Source organism: Thermobia domestica, chromosome 2, assembly GCF_964235325.1.
Source record: "Thermobia domestica chromosome 2, izTheDome1.hap1.1, whole genome shotgun sequence".
NCBI lineage: Eukaryota > Metazoa > Arthropoda > Insecta > Zygentoma > Lepismatidae > Thermobia > Thermobia domestica.
The window spans coordinates 95,577,923-95,604,035 of NC_137455.1; the positions used below are offsets into that span (position 1 = coordinate 95,577,923).

The following is a 26,113-nucleotide window of genomic DNA, read 5'->3' on the forward strand; positions in this document are numbered from 1 at the left end:
AAGACAATATCTATAACCAAACAAAAGTTTTTGATTTTAAGAATGCTGACTTCTTAGGTGTATATCAGGGTATCAAGGCAATGAATGAATTGAATGTAGATACAAGTGATATTAATACTAAGACCAACAGTTTCTATGATAGTATATATAATGTTCTAGATATTTATGTACCTAAGAAAGTAGTCATTAATAAACCCAAGTTTAAAGACCCCTGGATGAATAGGGAACTGAAAACTTTAATAAATAAGAAAACAAAATGTTTCGTCAAAACAAGACCAATGACAGTATGTGGTACCAAAGGTATTCTACATTACGTAAAATTGTAAAAAGGAAATATCTAGAAGCGAGAAAGGTCTATTATCTTAGTTTAGAAAACAGCATTGTTAGTGACAATAAGGTCTTTTGGAAAGTATTTAAAAACTCAGATGACAAAAAATTACCTAATGAAATGAAATATAATGAAACAGTAGCTACTACACAGACTGATGTTGTGGAGCTGTTTAAAGAAATGTTCAGTGAAAATTTTAATTTGGGACTAAGTCATGTAAATGGCTGTAACATGTATTCTACATTACCTATTTGTAGCGGAGATATAATTAATATACCTAATATTTCTGAATCGGATGTCCTTAGTGCAATTAAACAGATTAATGGAAGTACCTCTTCTGGTCCAGATAACATACCGTACTATATAATAAAGGCATGTGGTACTGAGTTATCATCCATTCTAGCAAATATATTCAATGAATCACTCAGATGTGGAGAGTCTCCATCGACATGGAAACAAGTATATATTGTACCTGTACATAAAACAGAAGATAGAAGTAATATGAAAAACTATAGGCCAATCACATTAGTTAATGCATTTAGTAAGATATTTGAAATAATAATACACAACCATATATACTTTAATGTAAAAATAAACTAACTGAATTTCAGCATGGGTTTTATAAAGGCAGATCAATTGCTACGAATCTTGTACATTTTACAGATTTTACGCACTTAGCTCTTAAAAACAGACTACAGGTTGACACTATATATATTGATATGTCAAAGGCTTTCGACTCTATAGAACATAGACTTCTAGTTCGTAAATTATCCAATGTTGGTCTATCTCCTCAGTATATTTGATGGTTCCAAAGTTATTTATCAAACAGAGAATATAGAGTGAAAATTGGTCATATAACTTCCAGTAATGGCTGCATAAAGAATGGTATACCTCAGGGATCTCCTTTAGGACCACTTCTTTTTTCATTATTTATTAATGACCTGACGGAAGAGGTTAAATTCTCAAATATATTATTATATGCGGACGATTTGAAGTTATTTAGAATAGTGAATAGCGAATACGATAACTACTTACTCCAAAAAGACTTGGATAGTATTAGTATATGGTGTAAAAATAATCTACTGAAAATAAACTGTGATAAAACTAAGTTTATTTCATATACCAATAAAACGCAATACTATGTTAGCAAATATGTCATAAATGGAATATCGCTGCAGACAGTTGAAAAGATTAAAGATCTAGGCATAATATTTGACATGAATATGAAATTCAATTATCATATTAATGACATAGTAAATAAAACACGAAAGACTATAGGGTTTGTTTTTAGACAGTGGCCTGAGTTTAAAAATGCAAATACATATGTCTACCTATTTAAGGTACTTGTAAGACCCAGATTAGAATTTGGTGCAATTATATGGAATAATATATCCACAACATTATGTAGCAAAATTGAATCGGTTCAAAAATGTTTCATTAGACTATTGTGTAGAAATAAAAAAAAGATTACTACTCTCATTGTTATGATTACTGGAACGAATACTGGGGGTTGCAAGAATTACATGTAAGAAGAAAAATGATAGAGAAAAACTTTATTCAGAAAATTTTAGATAATAGATATAGTAGTGAATACTGCCTACATAATAAAGGTATAAGGGTACCAACATATAACCTTAGAAAAGCATCGGAAATGATTCCCATGAATAAAAATTTTATAATTTTAAGAAAACTGACAAGTTCTTTTAATATATTATCGGGATAATTGTATTTATTGAACTGACGTATAGATTTTAATAGGTATGTATGTTTTATATAGTATATCTGTATGTTTGACGGCATCCTTATTTTAAGGATAATTTTAAGAAAATTGACTGACTATTTTAATGAATAATGAAGTAATTATGTTTATCCAGACAAGATACAAATAATAAAATTATGTGTATATTATAAGATAGACAATGACTTCCTGTCATCGAAACAAATGTATTGTTAATATTAAAAGGAATATAAGATGTGTGTTATAACCCTTAGTTCTATGACTAAGTGCTGTATTTTTGCTATCTGGCTGTTCATGGCACTAAAATAAATATATTATTATTATTATTATTATTATTATTATTATTATTATTATTATTATTATTATTATTATTTGTATTTTAAATGTACAGAAATATACAGTTTTAGTGTTGTTAACAGATTATGCCTTTCCTCTGAAGTAAGGATGGTAAATTCCGTAATTTTACTTTCCGGATTCCGGAAAGTAAAATCGGAAAATTTTAGGAATTCGGAAAACATTCGGAATTTGAAAACAATCTGATGTCGAAAAAAATCCTGATTTTTCTGAATTCCGGATTTTTCTTAATTACGGATTTTTTCTGAAATCCGGAAAGTGAAATTTTGGAAAAATTTTGCCATCCCTGCTCTGAACTGACAACTGTCACACTTTAAAACTTTTTCAAATAATCATCTAAGTAAATATTAGGCAGACCCTATGTTTAAAAATAAAACTAGTTTTAGTAGTTTTAGTATTAATGTGTAGTTTTAGTATTCATATAATATTACTTTTCGTACTTTAACTATGTCTTTCCTTTTTCCCAGTTGTACCATTGCTTACAATTATCGAACTTTTGTAACTTTTTATAGGATTAGTTTGCATTTACTTGGAGTGGTAAAATAGCAAAAAGCGAGGACTTTTTTGTAATAATTTTGTGATTTTGTGAATGGAAAATATGGTTGAGTGATTATTAGAAAACCTACCAACAAAAATAAGAAATAATAGACTAATATACATAGAAAACAATAAACATACATATCGATAATACTTCTCAGAATTACACAGATTTACATACAAAATTTTGTGTCCTATATTTCACAGCTCATTGTTTTCACTGATGATATGAGTCTTTTGTAATTATGCTTTCAATTGCGTTAGTCTGGGCTGATTGGCTTGTAAGAGATGGGACAGGAACATCCCAGATGATATTTACAAAAGGTACCCAAAAGTCTTCACTTTCTGGCCAGTAGAATATCGAAGGTACAGAGCGATTCATGAATTTCACTCTGACGTACAAAAATAATAATAATTACAAAAATACCAAAATCGCCGTTTTAATATTTTAATCATATTACGTATGTGCTAAGATGATTCTATAAAAACAATTTCAAAAAGTTTGATAGTTGTAACTTAAGAGCAATGACACAATTTGTAACAAAACTTAAAACTGTACATTTCCGTACATGTAAAATACAACAACAACAACAACAAATAATAATAATAATAATAATAATAATAATAATAATAATAATAATAATAATAATAATAATAATAATAATAATAATAAAAATAATAATAATAATAATTATTATTATTATTACAAAAATACAAAAACATCCTTTTCATTTTTTTAACCATACAATGTACGTGTTAAGATGAATGTACAAAAATAATTTCAAAAGTTTATGATTGTAACTTTTGAGCAATGGCACAATTTATATTTAAAAAAAAACAAACTAAAATTTGCTTTGTATGCCCATTAATGTTTGACAGTGTAGCCTTTTGCAAGGTTTCTTAGGATGTACTGAAAGAGCAAAAATTAAGCTTTCATTTGACTCCTGGATGAGCCCAATAACTTGAAAATAAGGAAGCTATGGCACTTTCAGTTCCATGATGCTGAGTGCCGGAAAGTGAATTTGTTATAGGTGAGTTGACTTGGAATGACTCAAACTACATTTCAAAACTCACCAATATATTATCATCACTTTTGTGTAGTGTTTACGTTACTTAACGTAAAATACAATGCAGTAGTTCTTCAGGCTCTCATTTGATTGATAGATTCGTTAATGGTATTGATTACCTGCAACATCTTAGCTTTCTAGTCTATAGACATATATTTTTTCTGATTTCTTCGAAATGAGCTTGAATTTTAATGCTCTGATTTTTACCGATTTCTTCTTGAAATCTATTTAAGTGTCCGCTTTGTGAAAGTTAGTTTGCTTCATAAATAAATTTATTATTACTTAAATTAAATTATTAAATATATTGTAATTACAGGGTCCGGCAAAAAATACCTCCCGTATTTGGAGAGAGCCCTGTGTGAGTTGTGGTGGAGATACGAAGGCGGAGGGGGTATCGATGTGGTATGTATGCCATTTTCAATAGTTGCGATGGCGCGGCGCGATGAGATTCTGCATTTGTTTTGGAGCAGTATATTTGTAATAATGGTTCTGTAATTACTACTCAGCGGGCATTTCGCATTCCATTCTAACTTGGAAGACATGATTCTGTTCCGGATAGAAAAACTACTCAAGTTTGGGTAATTAAACTTTACAGCAACAGCTTCTGCACTGAGAAAAAAAGATGCCTGGCGAACCTCGTACCGTAACAACATCGGAAAATGTGGCGCGTATGAAAGCGTCTATCCATCAATCTCCAAATCGTTCAGCACTTAAACAGGTCGGTTTTTTTTTTTTGGTCAGTGCAGAACCTGTTGTTGTGAAGTTTGATACCCAAACTTGAATAGTTTTCTTCTGTCCGGAACAGAATCTTGTCTTCCAAGTCCGAAGCGAATGCGAAATGCCTGCTGAGTAGATCACAGAACCACTATTACGAATATACTCCTCAAAACAAACACTCGATGCTCACCGCGCCACGCCATTACTGAGAACTGACAGTGGCCCATATACCGCTATCGATCGATACGCCTTCCGCCTCCGTATTCCAACTACAACTCACACAGTGCTCAGTCCAAATATGAGAGGTCTTTTTGTAAGACTCTGTATATATATATATATATATATATATATATATATATATATATATATATATATATATATATATATATATATATATATATATATAATTAATTTTCACGAAGTAAGGAACATTTAAACATATTTGAAGAAATGAGTAAAAACAATTTATTAAACTTATAGTTCATTTTTTTTTTAAAAAAAGGGAAAATAATTCCTCATATAAATCAGTGGATTAAAAAATATCAAGATGTTTTAGGTACGCAGCACTCTTGAATCTTCATTCAAACCTACAAATTATGCTTTTATCTCTTCCCAAAGAGTTTGTCGGCTACCTTACGCTTGCATGATTAGCCCTATTCAGTCTTGTTGTAAAATTTTCACAAGAGTACAAGGGGATTTTCACAACGGTATTTGTGAACATCAATAATTATCATAAAAGACATATTATGACAATAGAGAAGGCATTTTCTCAAATAAATAACGTGAGGCACATTAAAATACAAAGAATAAGTACTATTTTATACTCTAAAAAAATTGTGCTCTGTTTTTTTTAATGGTACTCTTTCGACAAACCACTCCATTAATAATGTAAATGACTGTAAGTACGCAAAAGGAGCTAACCAGCTACGAGAATGAAAAGATAAAATCGCGACCGATGTACCAGAAGGAACTATATATATATATATATATATATATATATATATATATATATATATATATATATATATATATATATATATATATATATATATATATATATATATATATATATATATATATAAGAATTGTGTTGAGAAGTACGGTGGAAATACGAATCAGAATTTAACATGGATTTTGTATTGATATTCATTGATCAAAACAACACGAACTTGGCCAAAGACAGAGCTGAAGGAATAATTCCTTTCTTGTGTTTTTTTTTTCGGCTACTTTCTCTTTTGTGATTTCTGAGTTGTTACAAAAATTTGATTTTTCTCATGATTGATATACTTGAACAGAGGCTAAGAATATAATAGAAAAGAAAGTGATATAGCCCCTTTATTACTGGAGTCATGAATTTGTTAAATAAACAGATAAACACATATAAAGGCAACAAAAATGCTATACGCCTTAAATCAAAAGGTATACTCTAGTAAGTATTATTAAGCAGAAGGTGTACGGCTTATACCGCCGTATAATCTCAATCACAGCACTGCCTCTATCTATTAACTAACAAGTAATCCGTAACGCAAGATAAGTATTTTTTATTTGTAAATTGTTCCTTTTCTACGTTTTTTTTTTTTGTTTTTGTTATATATACATGTTTAGTTATTTATAGTAGGTTTCTAGAGATAAAATGTTAAATGGGATAAAACATATATTGTACGTGATCTGCAAATTAAATGTACTTCAATGGTAAAAAAAAAAAAGAAAAGTAGGTTATCATGGTTCATGTAGTCACGTTTCTCCTATGAGTAAAGTTGAGTGCTTTATAAAAACATTTTTTAACAGAAACTCATTTCTATCTGTATCCCTCTGTTTTGAATATTAGGTTCTAAAGAAATATTGCTTCCCTTCCCCTCTGATTTTCTCTATACTGAGAAAAAAAATCGAATGTGGCGTATGTAAAATCGTATGTTACATTTGTAAATCCTGTAGTTTTTGGACTTTACGTACAGCAAACGTATAAGTGAAAACGCATGTGTTATAATACTTTTTGTATAAGTGTTCCATCAGTACGTACTTTCAGTATGAAACAATATAAGCGGTCAAGATCTCGCATACAAATGGACATATATAAAATAGCTGACAAAGGTACCATCCATATACGTATGTAATATAAGGAATGGCATGATGTAACACCTAAGGGCAGTGCCTATGTAGCATACGGATAACGTATGCTCCGTATTGACTTCTGTAGTAAGCAAGAGGATTCCGTATATTTGTACAATACACTGCTATTCGGATAACGAATCTTTCTCTGTGTAGTGATGTATAACTTAAAATAACGGGAAGCGAAACTAAAATTTTCATTTTAGGATCATTACGCACAACAAAATAACAAGCAACAAAATGACAAGGTACAGGTATATGTCTTATACAAATATTTAAAATACAAGATTCAAAAATAAATTGTGATGCCCTTACCTCCAAGAGCTTGGGCACAAGGCTCACTAATTTATAATTCTACACTAGACATTAAAAATAAATTCGCTACCCGGACAGCGGTATATCGTACAAGTATACGGAATCCTTATGTTTACTACGGAAATCTGTACGAAGCATACGTTATCTATATGCTACATAGTACTCCTTTTTGCCGCTTAAATGTTACAGCATGTCACTGCAGGATGTCTGAAATCTAACAGTCTTCCGTATATTACATACGCATACACATGTTACATACGTCAGCTGTATGTTGTATACGACCATCTGTATGTGAGATCCTTACCGCCTATATACAGTTCTTTCTTTCATACGGAAAGTACGTATAGATTGGACACTTATACAGAAAATATTATGTAACATACGTTTTCAATGATACGTTTGCTGCAGGATATTACATATAGTCGTACGTTAAGCCTAAAAAATACTGATTTACGCATATAACCTACGTTTTTGCGTATCCCACATACACTTTCATTTTCTCTGAATAAATGATCTTTCCTTTCCCGCTAAATATACCCTTCCCCAGTTTGGTTGCATCATTTTCAATGACAAATTTTGTTCCTGAAATAAGCTCATGGGCACAACATGTGCCCTAAACCCGCCTGTGGATATCTCTGATGGAGAGCATGGTGCAGTGTTGCCACACTTGGTACAATTGTACCAAATTCAGCCCTTTTTGTCATTCACCGGCCCGTTGGTACCACGTTGGCATTTTCAGCCCCTTTTGTGAAAAAGTTGGTACAATTCTATCCAATTCAGCACCATTTAACAAATATTGTCACATTTTCCAAAATTCACGTTACTCATACTGTGTTGGACTCTTAAGAAATGCTGGTGAACATTCATTCTGTGACATTGCACCGCATAACGGTACAAACTTCGTGTGGAAAATTCATAATTCGAACTATACCGGGAAACAAATGACGCTAGATGGGTGCATCCGTGTCGCGCAGGAAGGAGACGAGAAAGAAGCAGTGTGGTGGAAATTTTAGCTTGAAATCTTTTCTTTTCTTTTCTTTTCTTTTTTTTTTTTTTTTTTTTTTAAAGTACACACACGTTGAATTAAGTGTTGCAAATTCTGAAGAAGACCAGTGGGTGCTGAAGTAAGTCTATAATTTATGTGTCGTTGAAAAGATTCTACATCAAAACAATAATAGCACCAGGGCCGTACCGTGGAAAATCAGCGCCTGGGAGAGAATATACGATGGCGCTCCCGTACATATGACTGAGGTCGATAGACTATGGTTTGCGCGAAGCGTAATAACATTTTTAAAAATAAACCCTGGTTTTCCTGGATTTTGAGAACTTTTTCTTACTTTCGAATTTTGCGCTCCGTTACTTCGGCTCCCGGGACCGCCCCCCCCCCCAACGGCATGGTATAGCACGAAAAAATACATTGACGTAGTTGCCGGCTTACCGGGCTAAGTTGTTTACTAGTGACGCCATATTGACGAATATAAAAAATACCCGAATATTTCTGCGTTTTAGAGATCTGTATCGACGCGTTGTAACAAACTTTATGTATAGGTCTAAAGTTAGATCAGGGATGATCATACGTGGGCAAAAATATTTTACTTTTTGGCAAAAATGAATTCAGCCCTTTTTCTTTCAATTTGGTACTATTTTTCAGCCCACTCCAGAGCTAGGACTGTGGCAACACTGGCATGGTGGCTCAAGTGGTAGAGCGATCATCTCTGGTGCGAGGGCGCTATGGTTTGATCCCAGGCCATATAAGTTTGTGTTGGACAATTAATATATTTGTTTTCTCGTAACTTTTCTCTTATCTTCCACATTCTCATTCCTCCAATTAAGTCATAATCATTTACTTTAATTAATCACCTGTCTCTTTGAGCCTAAAGGGCGTAATCATGGGACTGAAAGATTTCAAAACATTACTCGATTGTTGTGACTGAATTTCTTACTTTCTTCTCTGTCCCATACCAAATGTTAGAGTGTAATCTTGAATTTAACTAATGGACAAATAATACTAAAATCAGTGTTGTCGATTGTTATTCAATAAAGTTAAGGGTATATCCTTCTTAAGTTAATACTCTTATGTTAATTACTTACAACTCTGAATTATATCCAAGTAATTTCACGTAACTTTCTACTTACCAAAAGAGTAATCGGCTTAAATGCTAGATTCAGAGGACGAGGGATATTTTCCATTTAAAGAATCTCTCTGTAATTCTGTGAGGAACGTTTGTGGTAAAGGACGACGAGATTGTTACCTATTCTCACGACGGAAAACTTTGAGCACTGTTCTCTAGTAACTGTTTGAAGTAAAACCGAGCCACTCTACCAGTTTCAGAGGAAATGCTAACTTAAAAGCATGGTTAACCATGGAATTGGAAGACTAAGGGATTTCACAAGCATTATGCTCTTATTTCCATTTTTCCATGTAGTGCCACGAGCCTGTTAATTGTTTTAGTTTGAACACCAAAATTCATTTTCGCATTCAAATTGTACCAATTGCTATTGCAAAACTGGTATGTAGACCACTAGACTCAAGTAATAAATTTAAACAGCCAAACAGTTATGATTTATGGAGCCACAGACAGAGTAATAAATATTCTAACAGTAAATCGGTACAATAAATATTTTGTTGTATATGTAGCGCTTCCTATCTTGCTTCTTAAATAATTTACTATATTAGCAGAACTTCTGAGACAGCCATTCGCGTTTCCATTTGAAGAATGGCATATATGTAAACAATTCCTTGAGCTTTGAGACAATCTTCTTGAAAATAATATTAAATGAAACTAAATCTATTGTGGTCTCCGTAGGACCATCTGAGTATAGGAGTTCCCAATTACTCAAATATATTATCGTCACCCTTAGTGGATAAGTGTCTAACACGTGTGCTTTCGAGTTCGATTCCCTATAAGGGTTTGTGGTGAAGGGCGCCCATCAGGGGTGACAAGGTGGGGCGTTTGCTCCCCCTAGAGGAAATTTTACTTCAGAATATCGAAAACCCAATAGAATTTTTACATTAGTTACAGCAAAATTTGAAACTATATTTGAAACGTCTCTTATATTTGCTCCCCCTTGGAAACCACAACATTGGCGCCCTTGGTTGTAGTGTAATAGACATACATACTGTTAGCGGGTAATATGTGCTGAAGTAATTGGTATGTACGCAGCTCAATTGTAGCCAATCACTTTTACCGAAAGTGTGGTGTTTTAGTTGAATTATAAGCATGGATTATGAAAATGTAACAATTCGTAAATGCTTTTATGTTTAAATATTTACATGGCCCTCGAGCTCGTGATGTATCTAAGAATTAACATGTATGTGCGGGTGCTGTGAAAACAATAAATGTATTTTCATATAGAAAATTGATTAAGTTAATTGCAAACATATGTAATCTGATTTAAATCTTTAAATATTAATACTAGATGGCGGGAGCATTCGGATCTAGGGCAAATGTAAAAATCAAAGCAGCAAGCCAAATACAAACTTTATTTCTTGAATTCTTGCTCAGTTATATCTAAGTGATGCAAAGATTTGTCATTTACAAGTACAGGTAGACAAGTTAAGAGCAGAACTTTCTGGAGATACGAATAATTTTCAGAATATTTTTTAATGTATTAGACGCAATTACTATCATGCAGCCAAGAAAGGTCCAGCATTTCACAAGGAACAAGTTTCTTTTGCCACCGGCATAATCATTTTGAGAAGGTGTCTAGAGCCACCAGCAAAAGCATCTCCCAACCAAAGTGCTCTAATTCCATTACTTGTGGTGCAGATAATTTGCAGTTGTAGGAACGCCTGGACAGATGCAACCCAACTTACACGAAACTTTTCGCGGCACTGACAGCAGTAGGTAGCACTGAGTCAGGTCTTTATGCAAGGAAAACTGTGAGTAGATGACTAACGAAACAGTTCTCCACTATAAGATGAATCTCTATGGTTCGGATCGTCTTGTCCAATGAGCACCATATATTATTCTCAATATTGCTGTGTATGTAATGTATTATTTCATTGGGTACTGTATGTTCTAAGAAATAAAAACATTAACCACGCATGAATCAGAAAATGCTTGAAACTAGGTGAAAATATCAAATCTAGAACAACTCCTGAAAATAAGTTTGTAAATCATTGAATCCATCGACAGAACTTCTCCAATTCTCCTCATTCCAAAATATTTTTCTTTCTGGAGAGAAGATCTTGCTTGTCACACTGAGTGTGCATTGAAATTGAAATTGAAACATTTGAAAAACTTCCGGGATTTGAACCCAGGTCCGCTTTATAGAAGCTCAATGTGCTTACCAATTACCTACCGCATCACTGCAGCTTCCACTCAAACTATTAACTAGTTAAAATGGTTGCATGTAAGACCATAGACAAGATACTAATGATTGTATAAGGTGACTTTCTTATGTGATTCTCACAATGACTTACTCGAAATTTCCTTCTTCAACTCAAAAACAAGTTATATAGACTTTCGTCAATGAGGAAAATATCACAAAATGTTCTTCATGTTGAGACTACCTCACCGCTTTTAACGATGGTCCTGATTTACAGTACTATTCTTCGTCTCCTTAACTTCTAATTTCCAAAGAAGAAAATATGGGAGACATAATTTTTGCATTCTTTGAATTGTACCAGCACGTGTAGACATAGAAAGCTCTATTTATGTCTTCCGTAACTACTAGTTTATTTTCTTATCTTTGTAAGAGAAATTTGTGACAGATTACTTACGATTGTGAGATGAAGCCCATTGAGGGTTCGAATCCTTCTTATATTGAAAGTATCAGTATTACCAATCATAAATATTTTCTTTAATTACCAAACGGGAATCGATCCAGTACCACATTATGTAAAACCAACGCTTATCCCACTACCTGAAGACAGTGCTGTTGATTAAGGGAGGAACTTGGTGTGAAGTGTTTTCAGCAAATTGCACACTTTTACAATTTCAATGTTGTAAAACTCTTGTTTCGGTTATAATAAAATAGAAAGTGTTATGTATAAACTATAGTCAGAAGAATTTAAATGTAAATTGTCAAAGTAAATTTTGTAAATGAGAGACAGAAATAGTATTAGCGGATATTGTTGCATCTTTAGATATGAGGTAGTTTAACCCCCTACTTGAGCATCGAGGCTAATGTTATGTGAAGATACATTTTAAATTTTTCTCTCTGGATTTTTCTTTTATGCCGACGCGTAGAATTTATAATACAACACGCTGTGGTGCCGGGTTAAAAACCCACACAAAATAATTTAAATGTTTCATACTTAAGAGTCTTATACATATAATAGTCGTGGAAATATATTTTTTACGATCATCGCTCGATAAATCCACTGTTAAGTTCTGAAAATCATATAAATAAAATTCCATTTTGAAATTTGATGTAATATTTCAATAATCACTTTGACGTGGAAACGTCCAAATATTACACAGGCTTTCAAGTTAATAATTTATGACAGTAGAAATGAAGTTTAATGCAAGTTCTTGAAACACCATTCAACTGAAATCTACTAGTAATCATTCGTATTCTACTATTCTCACTTACACTTCTGACAGTTTATTTTCTTAATTCACTATTAAATTTGAATATAACATAAAGTATACAGCTTACCAGCATTTTAGTTGAATACTCAGTAACAGAACCACAAAATATTAGCTCACAGGCACCACATGTAAGTTCGGAAAATTCCAGAGAACATGAGACGGACGACTGTAATAGAATACTGCAATATTATCCACATATGACTTCTTGGATGACTATAATTGTTATTAACTTAAATCACCACTCAATAATTAATACCACACCGAGCTATTTTAAATACGTAGAATTCTTCCAAAGCTTTTAAACTTTCACTAATAAGAATAACTGTCTTATCGTAGGCCATTTCAAGTAGTAGTAAGAAAGAAGCACCATTTTTGACTAATAACAGGTACTTGTGCCCTGTGTCTTATTCAGTATACCAACTTGCTTCCCAGCCACCTGTCTCTACCCACGAAACTTTTATAGTTACTTAAGGCTCCGCTAATACTTCGGGGCGCTAGTAGTAACTTTTGTTTCTCAGATAATCTAAATTTCCTTACAACATCCCGCCTGTGAAGGAAAAAACCTCAGATTTTATTATTAATAAATGATTTCAGAGAAATATTACTGTTAATAGGATAAGTTATAGTCTAATTCTTCATCAACCAACCATAGTGTAAGTCTTCCTCAACATCAACATTTAAAAACTAATCACTCAGGACATTCACACAAACTAAAAATTTAACATAACTAAAAAAGAATCCCCCAAATAATAATCATTCATTCTTTCTTCTATACAGTTAGTCTTTAGAGATTAGTAAAAGATTTAATATATCTCAACCATTTATTTATTTGTTTATTTAACTCGGTTATAATATTTAGTGATAATAAGTGATGAGTGGTAGCTCCTTATTAGATTTTTTATGAATATTTATTTCACCATTCTTATATTTATATTTTCTAGTCTATAATTCCCGCATTTAGTTTATAATTCTCGTTGATCCTATAATACAAAGGAATAGTCTTGTTATTCTCTAAGCCCGAAACTAGTTTATTTGTCCCAAGGTTAATTAAAACCCTCATATTTTTCAAATCTTGAATTCCCAAACTAAATGTAGGTTTCAATTCATCTGCTAAATAAAATTTAACTTAGTGATATTAAAGGCAATGAAACTGATTTGTTAAAAGTAACTGCTTTATTGTCAATTCCTCACCTGTGAACGAATCCTCCTTAATGTTAAATCTGTTTTTTAAGTTTTTCATTCCATTGATAAAAAGCAGTTGTGTCTATCACACTAATGGAAGAGCACGAATCTATACAACCTTGTATTCTTTTGCCTAAAACAAAAGCATTAACAAAGGTTGCAACACCTCCCCCCCCGACTACTTGATTACGTTGTTACTGCTTTTACATTCTGTATTATCCATACACATTTTCCCTTGACTGACTTTTTGATCTGTCCTTTATTTTTTGTAATTTTTTTGTTTTAAAATTAATTTCTCCGCCTACATTTTCATTCCACCTATATCTAGCTGCAAACTGTTCAATCTTCTTGAGGTATTCAATGCACTTTTATGTTACATCTACTAGCATAATGTGGACCACCACACTCAAAGCAGCTGTAGGCGTTTTCAAGCCTCCCTTTTTTATTTTTACTTCAGACTCAGAAAATTTATTTATCGCATCATACGTGTTTATATTCTTTAAATATATCACATAGGAATGTAAATCACTCACAAGAGCTTCTAACGAACTCAGGACTTGAAAACCAAATATTTCCTTTACAAGTCGTGGATCGAGACAACCCAACACAATATCTTTCACATGATCCTTATCTAAGCTACCATGTAGAATTTGGTAACCATTTTTAACAATTTCTACAAATTCTACTGGATCCTGCCCTCAAGATGGCATAGCGTTCACAAATTTTTGATTTGCAACTCGTCTTCCTAATGAAGAACTCAAATTTGAAAATATGACATGAGCTATCATATTCCATTTATCATAAAGTCCCATATATTCCAGAATTTTATTACGTAAAGTACCTCTACTTTTGCTCAATGCCATAATAACGGATTCATACGGAAAAATATTTCCCTTATTTAAAAATTCAATATCTAACACAAATTGGAAAATGACATGTCGTCGTTTCCATCACATACTTTAATTTCATTGTTTAGACTGCAAAATGTACTACTGCTACACCTACGGTGAGTTTATCTAAATTAGTCCTGAATGGCCGAAAAGCATGTAATAAATTTGAATCAGTATCGGTTGACTGACTACCAACAAAAGGATTCCTACTTCCATTATCACATTGCAATTCTTTTTCATATGACAAAAAGTTACTTTTATCGACTACTTCTGCCGAATGATAACTGAAGGAATGTACTAAACAGCAGATTCTTACATACACTACTATGAAGCCTGTTCATGTCTGTTTCACGCTTGACTGACCTTTCACAATCACTAACTCGCTCTTCTGCTAGCTGAGTTGATAACAACCACCTATGTTCTTCCAAGTTCTCTGCACTTCCAGGCGTAACAAAAGGATTACGTACCTCTGAATCAAGTCTACGTCCTTGGATTACATAACTGGTTTTCGTGGAACTGAATTACATAACTGATTCATCCGTTGTATCAGAGAGCTGATTAAAAATACCTGCATCTCCATTTGTGAAATGATTCAACACTAACTGTGGTCTACGTCCCATAGAATATTCGGAAGAAGCCAATGTCACAATAAAGAATAAACTATGCTCAAGTTCAAGGAACACTTTTCTTCCCATTCTCTCAGGAACACCACTAACTAGTAAGGAGGTTTACACGAACGTATTGAAACAAATTCACAAGTTTTTCCACTCCCAACAGCAAGGTCACTGCGATATGAACTCCAAGCATGTAAAGTTGGTATTTAGCGTGTCCCAATGTCACTACAGAACAAATTTTTGCATGACTTTCCTTCTGTTTTTTTCTTTTTTGTGTTCACTTGATTGCACTGTTCGCATTAAATGTTACTTTCACAGCTGTACAACATTCAAATAAAGTAATTTCACCGATTGGTATACTGAAATTTGTGGCGACGCATAGGATTTGTAATACAACATGACGTGGTGCCGGGCTAAAATACTACATAAAATAATTTAAATGTTTCATATTGAAGAGTCTTATACGTATAATAGCCGTGCAAATATTTTTTTAGCATCATCACTCGATAAATCCACTGTTAAGTTCTGAAAATCATATAAATAAAATTCCATTTTGAAATTTGATGTAATATTTCAATAATCGCTTTGACGTGGAAAAGTCCAAATATTACACAGGCTTTCAAGTTAATAATTTATGACAGTAGAAATGAAGTTTAATGCAAGTTCTTGAAACACCATTCAACTGAAATCTATTAGTAATCATTCGCATTATACTATTCTCACTTACACTTTTGACAGTTTATTTTTTTTTTAATTCAAAATTAAATTTGAATATAACATAAAGTGTATACAGCTTACCAGCATTTTAGTTGAATACTCAGTAACAGAACCACAAAATATTAGCTCACAGTCACCACATGTAAGTTCGGAAAATTACAGAAAACATGAGATGGACGTATGTAACAGAATACTTCAATATTATCCACATATCACTTCTTAACTTAAATCACCACTCAATAATTAATACCACTCCAAGCTATTTTAAATACGTAGAATTATTCCAAAGATTTTAAACTTTCACTAATAAGAATAGCTGTCTTATCGTAGGCCACTTCAAGTAGTAGTAAGAAAGAAGCACCATATTTTACTAATTACAGGCATTTGTGCCCTGTGTCTTATTCAGTATACCAATTGGCTTCCCAGCCACCTGTCTCTACCCACGAAACTTTCATAGTTACCTAAGTCTCCGCTAATACTTCGGGGCGCTAGTAGTAAGTTTTTCTCAGATAATCTAAATTTCCTTACAACATACTACACTTTACAATTATATTATGTCACGAGCCATTACTACACACTTCAGATTGTCGAGTTCAACATTTTACCTAGTTTACTCGACATTGGGAAAATAAAAATCTCTAACCGTTGGGCCGCGAAGATGTGATGAGTGGCCCGCGCACCCAAAGGTACTTTTTTATATATTTTTTCTGTTTATTACGTTATTTTGTATGTAAGTTTTGTTTTTGTGAAAGGTAGAAAAAGAAAACTTATAATGTATACAACCTGAAACTCAATCTATCCCATGTCAGAAATGAACCAACGATGGGCAACTAGCAACCTCTCGCCAAAAATTGGAGGAGCGACGATCGCCTTTGACCCCAGTACCGTTTTGAAAATTATACCATCTGCGTTCCACAAGTGGCAGAGACTCGACGAAATGCCAATGAACCACAAAATTACTCCCTCAAAAGGTGTCAAATCATCATGCTATATGCGTGATTTGTTTACATTAAAGTGAGTCTAAAAAACACTAAAGTACTTCGGGGTTGAAGCAAACCACCAATCTTATGATCCCTAGGCTCGAGTTCTTCGGACTTCGCCACAGAGACGATGAAGGAGACGTCTCATGTAGAGGGATAAATCGTTGAGGTCATTTTAACTTTGCCAGTAAGAGCGCTTCTTTAACTGTGTATATTCGACAATAGCCGTTTGGAATCAAATAAAATGCATTTGCTATGTAATTTTATAATAAAATTATGCGCATCTATTTACTTTATTTCATAGTTCTCCCATATTCACTCTCTTATGATCAGCAACAGTTGTCATCGAAATTCATACAATTATACGCACTCTTCTCAATATTTTTCACTTCGTCACTTAGAGGCAGAGGTTACTCTTGACCCCCGAAGCTCGCTTTAAAAACAATTGGTCTGGGAAAAATAATATATAATAATAATTGTATCGACTTTCCAATATTATTATTATTATTATTATTATTATTAATAATAATAATAATAATAATAATAATAATAATAATAATAATAATAAAAAGAAATAACCGAATTACAATACCAATTACATAAACAATTCCTTCGAATTAGGAAAAAAATAATTACCACTCCGGGATTCGAACCAGGGTCTCTGCCATAAGAGTTTCATACTTTTCCAATCTTATTTTTAATTCGTTCCAACCTTGGTATTGTTCATCAGTGGCACTTCACGTCCTTCCGACTTACTCCAAACACAAGAGGGATACGAACACAGAAATATCGGAGATAATTAACATTCCGACCTCGCTCTTGAGAGGGGTTCGAATGTCCAATGGACTTCTCCTCACAATCGTCAGTAATCTGTCACAAATTCCTCTTACAAAGATAAGAAAATAAACTAGTAGTTACGGAAGACACAAATAGAACTTTCTATTTCTACACGTGCTGTTACAATTTAAAGAATGCAAAAATTATGTCTCCCATCCTTTCTTCTTTGGAAATTAGAAGTTAAGGTGACGAAGAATAGTAATGTAAATTAGGACCATCATTAAAAAGATGAGATAGCCTCAACTTGAAGAACGTTTTACGATATTTTCCTCATAGGTGAAGGGCTATATAACTTGTTTTTGAGTTACAGAAGAAAATCTCGAGTAAGTCATTGTGACACTCATGTAAGAACGTCTCCTTTTATGATCATTAGTATCTTGTCTAGTCTTACATGCAACCATTTTAACTAGTTAATAGTTTGAGTGGAAGCTGCAGTGATGCGGTAGGTAAGTGGTTAGCGCATTGAATTTCTATTCGGCGGACCCGGGTTCAAATCCGGGCCAGGTTCAAACTTTTTCAACTGTTTCAATTTCAATACATATTCAGTGTGACAAGCAAGATCTTCTCTTCAGAAAGAAAAAGATTTTGGAACGAGGAGAATTGGAGAAGTTCTGTCGATGGATTCAATGATTTATAAACTTATTTCCAGCAGTTGTTCTAGATTTCATATTTTCACCTACTTTCAAGTATTTTCTGAGACATGCGTGATTAATGGTTTTATTTCTTTGAACATAGAGTATCTAATGAAATAATACATTACATAGACAGGAATATTGAGAATAATATATGGTGTTTATTGGACAACACGCTATGAAGCATAGAGATTCATCTGAGAATGAAGAAATATTTCGTGCGTCATCTACTCCTAATTTTACCTGCATAAATACCTGAATTAGTGTTACCAATTGCTGTCAGTGACGCGAAAAGTGTCGTGTAAGTTGGGTTGCATCTGATCAGGCGTTTTACAAACTGCAAATTATCTGGACCACAAGTATAGGAATTAGAACACTTTTGGGGGAAGATACTTTTGCTGGTGGATGTACCTTTAAAGAGCTCTTGAGAAACAATAAAGTTAGGCAAGGAACAGAATATAAATATAAAGCAAAGAATAGAACGAACGTAACAGTGATCAAGCTGATAGTCAAATTTTAAATGCAGAAATTTGGAAGAAACGTGGGATATTTCACAGGCAAAGGCTAAAAACTAAGCATTCTAATAACGGAAACAGGATACCATTACCGACGTTAGATCACATGGTTCCAGCTGAAGTTATGACGAAAGTTAAGAGTGTTGGACCTATTACTAATTGCACAGCCCAGTTTGTTTGGTGAAGAAGGAAGATACTCTATCGTGTCGCTATGCAAACGCAAAATCCATTCTAAATTCTTCAGGGACGTAAAATACGAGGAAAAAATGAATTCTGGGAATGCTGAGTATATTATGAAAAAGAAATTTGAGTAAAAGGTAAAGTCAGGGGAGAGCGTTGAAAATAAGAAATTTGAGGAGAAAACATTGTAAAGGAGGAAGAGTACTGCAATATGGTGGAAATAGAACCAAGAGTTTAATACTAACCGGATTTTAATTTTTTGCGCGAAGCTAAGTGGGTATTGTTTAATAGATATACATAATGTTAGCAGATAATGTGTACTGAAGTAATTCGCATATAGTCAGCTAATGTGAGCCAATCATTTTTATCGATAGTATGATGTTGCAAGTTGAATTGTAAGCACGGATTATGAAATAATGTAACAATTCGTAAACTTTCATGTTTGAATATTTAAATGGTCCTTGATTTCGTGGTGTATCTAACGTGTAATACTTAATGTATACACCGTCTGTTCAAAAGATCCCGAGACTGGGGAAATAACAAATTTTAGTTTAATGAAAACAGGAGAGAACTTAAGATGTAAGTTTTAATGCTCCAAGTGTTCTACATTGTCTTGCTCACTTGAGTACAACGCAAAGAACGTTCATAAAACTATGCGAAATGTCCTTCTTTGGGAAGTGATCAACTCACTTGCCATTATGGCTTGAATATCAGTTACTTCGCCCTAGCGTTGGAACTTCATGTCAAGTTTGAATTTGGGGAGTGAGAAAGTCACTCGGTGCCAAATCGGGTGAATATGGAAGGTGGATCAGAATTGACACTTACTTTTTCTCTAGAAACTCCCCTACAACACCAATACACTTTTTCTCTTCTTCAAGACATTCTGGACAACATCTTGAACATTTGTTTTATAGTTTTCAACTCTTCTGCAATAGCTCTGCATGAGAGATGACGGTAGATTTGCACAGGTTCACAAATTTTCTCAATGATTTCGTTGGTTGAACTTGTAGTGCGACACCTGTTCTATCATCGCCCTTGAGTGACATTGTTTCTTGTTTAAAACTTTTAAACCACTGAAGTACTCGTGCGACACATAAACAATTATCGCTGTAAAATTTTTTCATAGACTTGCATATTCCATAGTCGTTTTCCCGAGTAAAACGTGAAATTAAATCTCTGCTCGTTGCTCCACTGGGATTTCGTGACATAACAACGTTGACACACTGCGGTCGTACGTCTACTACTTAACATTAACGGCTCACAACTGACTACCCTAATGCACATATGTTGTTTACATGTGTTATTCAAGCTGCCACCATAGTTACAGCGCTGACGTCGGTTATATGCCGGGGAGAAAATCAGTCTCGAAACGTTTTGGACAGACGGTTGTTTTATTGGTACTGTGAAAGCAATAAATGTTATAACATGAGTGACTGTATTGCATACCGAGCGAAGTAGCTCAAGTGGTAGAGCGTTGGCTTCGCCTTCGGGAGGTCGAGGGTTCGAATCCCGCTGCCGACCATCCTGACTGAGGTTTTCCAGGGTTTCCCTCAGTCCTACCAGGCAAATGCCGAGATGGTACCTACTAAACAAGCCCTGGCCGATACCTTTCCAAATCCTTTCCATTGTCATTGTTGTTGTTGGATATCCAGTGTAAAATGGCCTCTGAGCTGTATCTGGTGATTGTTAAAAAAATAAATAAATAAAAATAAATAAATACAAACATAATTGTCCCGTCTAATATAGATTCGGTATTGAAAAATGACTTTAAACCTTAAGCAGTCAATAAATAATTATCTTGAGTTAGCTTCGGAATAGTATTCACTACGGAGAAATATTCATATCAAAGACTACGTCAAAATTATGAAGGCAATAGAAAAGTTTCTTTGTCTATTTCAAAGTTAATGTTAGCTGATCTTCAATAACCAGCATAGCTTGATTTTTATTTATTTTTTTAATTTTTTTTTCAATAGACATATTGCATTTTCTCTTTCCAATCATAACGACCCTCGAGGTTGATATCTATTGAGGATGAGAAGGAAAATGTACTTCCCCGAGTTTCAAAAAATACGTTCCACTTGTAACTCGTAAAAATATAATAAAATAAAAGTTTGATCCAATATGTCATATATTTCTTTGAACCTTCCTCGCAATCTCTATAGCTTTGAGCTGAAATCAGTCAAGAATGAAGGGATGGATTTGCCCTTTTCCGATTAAAAAAGTGTATTCCACAATAATTTTCGTAAAATGTTATTTGATTTTGCTCTAATTTGTCTTATTCAACAATTGTCTAATTTGTCTAATTTGTCTTTGCGAATTTCTAATAATCTCTATTGCTTAAGTTGAAATTGATAATAATAAAATAGATTTATCACTCTATCTTCGTTTTTGAATAGAATGTAAACCAAAATTCTTCAATTTATATGAAACATTGTGCTTGTTTGATACTTCCTCTCATATTCTTTGCGGTTAAAATTAGTTAGGCTCAACGAATATACCGTATATAACATTAAATATACTTTAATATATCTGGAATTTTAAATTTTTCTCTATCTTATAAAAGAACATATTTAAGTTTTCTTAAAAAGTTAGCTGACATTCATAAAACATGGCTAATACTTTCTTTGAAGTTTCCCTGTAGACTTATAACTTATCGGTTAGGGCAGTATAAACAAACTTTACCAAGGAAGGGCCTAAGAAAGAAAAAAAAGAGAAACAATTGCCTAACCGATACAATTTATTAAAAACAACAAATGGAACATTTTAACAAATTCTTGAAACACAATACAAAGCTCTATTAATGATTGAAATATCTTATAATTTGATTGGGACTGGGATGCACTGTTTCTCAGAAGTGAAGTTAAATTTTCATTTGTCAGTAAGTTTCAAATACAACTTTTTAGACGTAAAACTATTCTTTTTTATTTGTCAGATTAGGAATGATGTTACGGTTTGGATGAACATCTTAAGTTCATCTAGGAATATGACTATTCCGCTGTCTCACTGAGTCTCATAAGAGAAAATTTCTCTTCTGTTGAGAAAATTATTATTTCTTGTTGTCCATTTGAATCTTTGGCTGTACATATATTATAATTCTATATAGTTTTAAAAATGTGTTTCAGTTAATAATTTCTTAAATGTTGCCAAGATTAAACAATTCAATTACGTCAATAGTTAAAGAAATTCAACTTATGGTGATATCCTTTGTACGAGATAACGAACATATGACTGTGGAAACTAACGTCACTTAATAGTTGAGAAATATTTGTTAAGATTTCTTCCTATATATATATTTTTTATTTCTTTCAAAGTAGGCCTTATGTTAAATATAATTACATGAAAACCAAGACTTTTCGTATAGTGTTTGGTGGTCAAGAACTTCAACATGACTATAGCGTCATCGTGCCTGCTTGAAACTTTCTTATTCAAAATAAGCTTTCTGCATGTATAGCATTACTCCCTCTTCTTTTTGTAATAACAATAATGTTTTAGTACCTATTTTTGTTAGAACATCTCCCAATATATCTATATTTTATTACTATTATGTTCTGTAGCTATAGTAATCGCAAAAGGATGAAAAACTGTCTTAAACACACTTGCTGAAATTGGTTTATCTTTGGTTTCAGCTGCGACAGAAGCTCTCATAAAGGGAATACCATTAAAGAAAGAATATTGCCATTCTATCATCATCTGTTTCGCAGTCTGCTTGTCTTTCCGCTAGTTTGGTTCCCAAAAGTGCGTTTAAATTGAAAATGTGTTTAAGGATAAATCTGACCTCCCAGTTGTTTTTATTTTACTTGTCAGGGTTAGCACGGGCGACGCCTATTTTGCTCAGTGAATTGGAAAACAAAAATAACCCACATAAAAAAAAAAGTGGAGAGAACGTCCTAGCTTGGCTTTCGGACTGAAGTATCTGTACATTTTTGTTTCCTTTTACAAAGTTTTTGTTTTTCGATTTTTGTATTTTGTTTGAGCGTCTCCTCGTTCCATTTCTCAATGATGCTCAATAACAAAAGCTTTTCTGATCTCCCTGCAATGCGGAAAGGGAGAAACGACACTCGGTGACTCGAAATGGTCCACGCGTGGGAGGAGGAAACACCCATCCTAATTACAAAGGGATGACAGCTTCACGGGTTGCCAACCTACCGAAAGAAATTACAATTTCTCTTCTCATAACTCTTGAGGCACAGTCATGTTAAAAAAAAACTAACTTTTTACTCATTTCCTGAAACCTCTATTTTCCTATTCAGTAGAGAATTTGAGTTGGTTGAACGTTTACTTTCTTCCTGTTTTTATTTATCTTATTGCTGATATTACAACTAGAATACGATGTCTTTAGCTCTGTACGTAAGAAGTTTAATATTCTAGTAGAGAGGTGAATCTTAATATGTTTTTGAACATGAGTATACAAATATTATCAAAAGCAATCCTCCCTTTATTGTCTTTTTGCTTTAATTTATCCTGAATAAATGGAGGCATTTCAGCACAGTAATTTACAACTTACAAATAGAAAACTTACAACTCACAAATAGAAAACTTACTTATGCTTGATCAATCCGTTCTAAAGTTATTTGCAAATATAAATAATAGGAGAACGCCTACTTTTAAGCATCTCTCATTGTCAAGTTAAAACCAAAGTACAGTGGCGTCTCTAGCGCGGGGCAGTGGGGTCTCTAGGCCCCCAGTTTTATGTACGACAAAAAGAATTAAAACTATTATTTATACATATTTGAAAGTTTAAGAAGTATATCCTAGCCTGGCTTCTGACTTCCCTTCCCCAATTTTTACCTTCTGCGAAAACGAACACGTATTTAACCCTCATCGTTCTCTTCTTGTTCACACATGCAATATGCTTAAATATATAACTCTCTAGGGGGGTCAGAAATATTTGTCCTTGTTTCCTCTAATAATACAGACGGATAAGAACATTGTTTATGAAACAAACATTGTATTATTTATGAAACAAGTATGGCTTTTCAAGATTATATATTACTCGTATATACGAATTTTATATCTCGAAATTTTCTTTTAAACTAATTGATAAAAAAATCAATGAAATTTTCTAACGTGCAAACATCGGAAGGGGGACATTGTTTGACGTATCTTGAAATACTGCCAAATAAGCAGTGTAGCCAACCCAAAATAAATTAGCGTTTTTTTTAATGATGCTACGTCAGATTATTACATATTTCAGATCTACATATTCAACAAAAACGTAAAATACCATACTTATAATTCAGTGTTACGAACTATTGACGTTGCAATATCAGAAACATCCGTAAAACATTCAAATTTTGGAGGCATGTACAACAGTAACAACGCAAGTTTTATTTTGAAAAACAGCTTACACGGAAGCGTCACGTGATTCCAATGAGGTACCAGAGAACCAACTACCTCGTTAGATTGTCCCCATCATACTATCTATCAGATTCAAAAAACTAAACTTCCCATCCGTTGATTTTTGAGAAAATCGACTTTTACGAACTAAGCCAAAGTGAACCATTGTGAACATTGTAAATTCATATACAATATATGGATATTGAACAAAAACAGTCTCATAGTTTGTAGACAGACTGTTTATTAAATGAAAAGTAGCTTACATTAACATGAATAAACTATGGCAATAGTGAAAAATCATTGTCCAGAGATTTAGTTAAAAAAAAAAACAATCAAAATATAACAGTGAACACAGTGGCGGATCTACGCCAGAGCTGGGGGGCCTAGGCTCCCAGTTTTTTCAGTGACGGAATAATTTAAGCTATAATTTATATATTTTTGAAAGTTTATATATACCTATCATAGTCTGGGTACTGGCTGCCCCACACAGTTTTTACTTTCTAGATCCTCCACTGAGTAAACGATGCCAAGCATACTGTATGAAAGACACCGCATTGCATTCACCTGCCTTGCAATTCTCGTAGCCAGAGCGAATCCAAATTGTACTGCTGTCTGAAAAGGAACTTATCCCTTTGTTCGATAACCATACTTGACAAGTGCGTATTGCTAATGTAAAGCAGCGAGCAAAACTGGTTTAGCAAAATTGACATGATTTTGCTCACGTTGTCACATTGATAGACATTAATTTCAGAGTAGTGTAATTTGATATAATGGGTTAGACACCTCACAAAACCCTTCATTGACCGGAAACCAAAGACATCAAATGGCTGACAATACATGGTACATTTCTTTAGAATATTTTCAACCGTCAGTATTTTTTCTTCTTACATCCACTCTTCAATTCGTGCTTTGTAAGTGAATGGTCCCCAATGGTCAAAAAAGGAGGTTCAAGTAATCATCATACAACGATACGTGTATTTTACTTGTATTTTTATACTTGTACTTTAATATGTTTGGGGCAGAATGTACTTCAAATTGATGTACAAGCTATTTAAGAAAAGAAGAAAAAATATAAAAATGTAATTATTTTGCTGTTGATATACGTTGCTGTAGAGATTCGTTGTCATAGCAACGAAATATAAATAGCATATAATTTCAGAACTATCTTGTAAAATGCTACACGCAAAATCTTTAAGGTGTGTATTTATTGTAGTATTTATGTGCCATAATAAAAAGGGAAATATTAGAATGCAATCTGAAATGTTTTATGGTGTTTTAGTAGCCTTATTTATATACAAATATTAACTGAGGACCTTTATATAAGTATCGTTATAATCAGACACAGCTTATAGAAATATATACGCTATGAATTGCGGACAGTCTTTGATTTCCATAATATCGCTGCTAAGTGTTCATGCAAATATCAGGTGGCTTAAGCATGACACGCCCAACACATGATCAAATATGCCGCCTTTCTGTTGGGAAGTGATAAGCGTATTCTTATTCAAATTTTCAATCATTGAG

At 33.2% G+C, this 26,113-nt stretch overlaps 1 protein-coding gene and 1 long non-coding RNA gene across 5 annotated transcripts in view; one reads left to right on the forward strand and one right to left on the reverse strand.

Annotated features, from left to right (window-relative positions):
• LOC145674222 (uncharacterized) overlaps positions 1–16,508 on the reverse strand; it is a 49,420-nt gene extending 32,912 nt beyond the window's left edge. The window contains exons 1-2 of the long non-coding RNA XR_014128879.1: positions 16,190–16,508; positions 12,773–12,871 (exon numbers count right to left, since the gene is read on the reverse strand). This is a non-coding gene — a long non-coding RNA (uncharacterized LOC145674222). The remainder of the gene's footprint in view (positions 1–12,772; positions 12,872–16,189) is intronic.
• The window catches only part of Cbp53E (Calbindin 53E), a 716,107-nt gene that overhangs the window by 331,120 nt on the left and 358,874 nt on the right, over positions 1–26,113 (forward strand). The gene's annotated exons all lie outside the window — the stretch shown is intronic.